Genomic DNA, 4,660 nt, shown 5'->3' on the forward strand with positions numbered 1-4,660 from the left:
CATGATTTCGTCCTACCGCCGCCATTTTGGACTGCCAGCAGACCGCAGCAGACCCGCTTGCATACAAAAACACACAGACAAACTGAAGTATATCGTTATTAATTATGCTTACAATGCTACTCACCTCGTGATAGCTTGGTCGCAGCTGTGTTGTTCTGTTCTCTTCGTCTTTTGCCGTAATAATGGTAATTCCGAAAGCCAAAGACGATGACTCTCGGTACCCCTCCCGCTGACATGTTGATGCCTATCTGATATAAGAGGGCCTGTTTCTCCAATAAACACATAAGGTAGGTAGAGAGGGCATGACTGATTGACAGGGTAGTGATCCAATCATGACAACGCCATTCTCAGCCTGCGCTCCTACCATTATATTTTAAATTAATTTATTAATTTTATATTCTAACCGAAAACATGATGTGAATAACACTCAAGTCATTCAAGTCATCGTGTCTCAAGTCAAGTCAAGTCCTGAGTCTTTAACTTCCAAGTCCGAGTCAAGTCTCAAGTCTTTTATTTTTTGTCAAGTCAAGTCACAAGTAATCAAAACAGCGACTCGAGTCAACTCAAGTCCAAGTCACAATGACTCGAGTCCCCATCTCTGATGACCCAAAAGACCATTTCCCTCAAATATTGTTCACAAATCTGTCTAAATCTGTGTTAGTGAGCACTTCTCCAGATGAATGTCCCACAGAGTTCTAGCAGCAGACCCATCTCTAGAACAACTGTTAAGAGGAGACTGCGCCAATCAGGCCTTCATGGTCAAATAGCTGCTAGGAAACCACTGCTAAGGAGAGGCAACAAGCAGAAGAGATTTGTTTGGGCCAAGAAACACAAGGAATGGACATTAGACCAGTGGAAATCTGTGCTTTGGTCTGATGAGTCCAAATTTGAGATCTTTGGTTCCAACCGCCGTGTCTTTGTGAGACGCAGAAAAGGTGAACGGATGGATTCCACATGCCTGGTTCCCACTGTGAAGCATGGAGGAGGAGGTGTGATGGTGTGGGGGTGTTTTGCTGGTGACACTGTTGGGGATTTATTCAAAATTGAAGGCACACTGAACCAGCATGGCTACCACAGCATCCTGCAGCGACATGCCATCCCATCCGGTTTGCGTTTAGTTGGACGATCATTTAACTTACTGGTTCAGGTTATTGAGTACTGCTCACCCTCGTAACAAAAGAACTTACAGAATTCGGTGGTTTGTAATTCATAAGTGGACATTGTAAGGAAACCCCACCATTCTTACATTTGGCGTTGTCGGCAGGATTACGATTTTGTGAGCAGTGCTTGATACCCGTAACATATTTAGAGATGATGATGATGCCAATTTATCCTGGTGCTCCTTGGGTGCCGAAATTCCATGGGTCAGGTGGTGATTTGAAATATCATGAATGGAAAGAGCAAATTAAGGGCATTTTAGAAGTGCAAGAACTAACAGAAGCACAAAAGGTTGCAATTGTGTTGGGGGCATTGAGTGGGGAGGCTAAACGACAACTTGATGTTTTAGAACAGGGGGAACGTGAGAGAGCTGTTAGGATTTTTACTGTACTAGATGCACTTTATGTGGAGAAGGTCCCATTGTCAGTGAGAAGGGCATAATTTTTTGGATGTGTTCAAAAATCAGATGAGCCGGTACAAGCATATTTGTTGCGGCTAAAAGAACTATATTATAAACTGCGGCAGCACAACCCAGACGAGGCCCCCACTGACTCTCACCTCAAGGACCAGTTTTTGTTGGGCCTTGAGGGAGGACCTCTGCACTGTAAACCCGAACACTACTACTAACTCAAAAGTATTGTGAAACAACAATCAAAATCCGCTATCAAGTCAACCCAACTTTAAGTTACTAAGTGTTCCGAACGAGGAATGCAGTTATAATTTCGTGCTACTTAAATTGTCTGAGTGATCATCACGATCTTACTCAAAATCTTTGAATGCACGGAGGCGTGCAACGTAATGACGTCAGTGCGTCATTACGTAATGACGTCAGTGCGTCATTATGTAATGACGTCAGTGCGTCATTACGTTGGCGGGACCGAACGAGGCAAAATCAAACCAACATGGCGGTCGTGAAGCGAGGGGAGTGTATCGACTGCTGAAGTTAAGAAAACTTGTAAGTATAAGGGTAAAGTCTTCCAAAATGACTTGCATGTTGTTTAATTGTATAAATGCCACAACGAAATAGTTTTTTTTGTTTGTCTGCGCTTTATTTTACACATTCAGCGTAACGCGGTCACAGTTACGGTCTTTGGCAAGGACGTGTTGTGAACTGAGTGCAATAATGACGATAAATATTTTCAGTCGACGCTATTTTTATTCTTTATAAATGTGTTTCTACTGGTAAAGTTAACATTTGGTTGAAAATAAGCCGGTATGACCCGGTAAAGCTGCCTCCCACTCGAAGTAAGAAGACGGTGTGTGTGTGTGTTTGTTTGTGTGGGGGGTGGGGGGTGGGGTGGATACAGACGAGTCCGGTGTTAGTACTAACGGTAGTAGTAGTAACGTGGCAAAGGCATGATACAGACAAGTCCGGTGCTGCTCAGTGTGAACAGTTTTTGCACTTGTTTACAAATTCAGCATAACACGCGGTCATAGTTAACATTACGTTACCGGTCTTTGGTGAGGACGTGTTGCGTGAACTGAGTGCAATAATCATAATGACAATACATATTTTCAGTCTACGGTATTGTTCTTTATAAATTTACTTCTGCTGGTAAAGTTAACATTTGTTTGGGGAGGGGGGGATTCTCATTTGTGTATAATTGGAGCGGACGAATGTTAAGCTGTTCAGACTATTTACATCCCACAAAACACTTTTTTTTTTCAGATAACGTCAGGTGAACCGAAGGAGTTGTTTACTTCAAGAAGGCAGACATACTAATTAATTGTCTTTCCCTGTAGGCTGGTCTGTCCCTGTCCGCAAGTCTGTCCTTGTTGGCTGAAATCTGTCCCCTCCTGTCCCTGTCAGCTGAAGTTGGTACCCAGCACAAGGCATTCTTAGCAAACAAGGTATTGTTTATGTTCATTTTTAATGTAAAGATGTATCCATTAAATTTAATGTTTGGGCAGGAATGTTGATGATAATTGTTTTTGCTTTTAACTGTATTTTTTGGTGAGCCAGATAATGCAGATTTCAACCAGAATTGATACATATTAATGTTATAATCACAAACCAGCTTTAAAAGTGTAAGTTATTATGTCCTAGTTATTATCTCCTATCTCTACCAGGGAGCTTCCCATCCCTTTTATTAGATAGTCAAAATATGTACTTTATTTTGAAAATAAAGCAGGTTTCCTGTTCTGTGTTTCTCGCGTGCCAGTAGCTGTGGTTGAGAGAGAGAGAACTAACTGGTGACTAATTAATTGTCTTTCCCTGTAGGCAAGTCTGTCCTGTCGGCTGAAGTCTGTCCCTATCGGCTGGTCTGTCCCTGTCGGCTGAAATCTGTCCCTGTCGGCTGAAGTCTGTCCCTGTCGGCTGAAGTCTGTCCCTGTCGGCGGAAGTCTGTCCCTGTCGGCTGAAATCTGTCCCTGTCGGCTGAAATCTGTCCCTGTCGGCTGAAGTCTGTCCCTGTCAGCTGAAATCTGTCCCTGTCGGCTGAAGTCTGTCCCATGCCGGCTGAAGTTGGTACCCAGCACAAGACATCCTTGGCAAACAAGGTATTGTTTATGTTCATTTTTGATGTAAAGATGTATCCATTGAATTTAATGTTGCTGATAATTGTCTTTGCTTTTAATTGTATTTTTTGGTGAGCCCGATAATGCTGTTTTCTATGTTTAAAGGGATAAAAGAAATAACTATGCCATCCTTAGTTGTTAAGAGATTAGATTAACTATAGGCTACATTGTACAGTTGTTTAGTCTTTTTTGTCAGAAAAATAATAGCTTAATAAATAGCTTAGTCCACCGCATTTAACAAAGATTGGAAAGGGTTCACAATCTGTGTTTTAAAATGTATAAATTACTTCATTTATTTCTAGCTAAAATATTCTACTTAGAAATTTGGACTGCATTGTTTGAGTGGTTTCAGAGTACTATTTTTTTATGTCATCCCACAGGATCAAACACCTGAGACCAGTGAAGAGCACTGAGAGCAGTTAATGGCACAGAACCTCTATGGTAAACATTGATCTTGAAAGACACTGAAGACGACTTTTGTTTGAGTAATGGAGTGGAAGTGCAAATTGTGTATTGTGTCTGCAGACACCCGGGCACAGTTATTCCGGCACTATCGCTTGAAACACAGCCATTATTCTAGAGTTAGCCCTCTACCATGTCTCCATGACTCTTGTATTTGTACATTTCTGTCCTTTAATGCCTTGAAAATTCATCTGTCACGGTTTCACAGAGATGTGTGTAGACCCAGTGCAAGTGACATGGCACACGCAGAAAGGGCAGCTTTTACCTGTTCTGTGTGTAACTTGAAACAGCCATTCTCACAAGAAACATTGTTCATTCATTTAAGGGGCCATTTAAAAAAACATGAGACGATCACATGCCCATTTAAAAACTGTAACTACAGCACTAATGTGTATTCTTCTTTTAATACACACAAAAGTAGGATACATGCAAATAGTTCAGACTTTAGTGATGAGATAGTTTCAACAGAAAATGCTACTGTAAATGCTGCTGACCTTGATTATGAAGATAATTCCCTATCCCA

The 4,660-nt window shown here is 41.6% G+C and overlaps 1 long non-coding RNA gene across 1 annotated transcript; it reads left to right on the forward strand.

Annotated features, from left to right (window-relative positions):
* The first annotated feature begins 2,031 nt into the window (after window positions 1–2,031).
* LOC144463490 (uncharacterized) lies at window positions 2,032–4,367 on the forward strand. The gene is made up of 4 exons (XR_013491638.1): window positions 2,032–2,113; window positions 2,902–3,009; window positions 3,380–3,657; window positions 4,056–4,367. It is a non-coding gene; the product is annotated as an uncharacterized LOC144463490 (long non-coding RNA).
* Window positions 4,368–4,660: the final 293 nt, after the last annotated feature.

This window comes from Epinephelus lanceolatus, chromosome 5 (assembly GCF_041903045.1).
Source record: "Epinephelus lanceolatus isolate andai-2023 chromosome 5, ASM4190304v1, whole genome shotgun sequence".
Lineage (NCBI taxonomy): Eukaryota > Metazoa > Chordata > Actinopteri > Perciformes > Serranidae > Epinephelus > Epinephelus lanceolatus.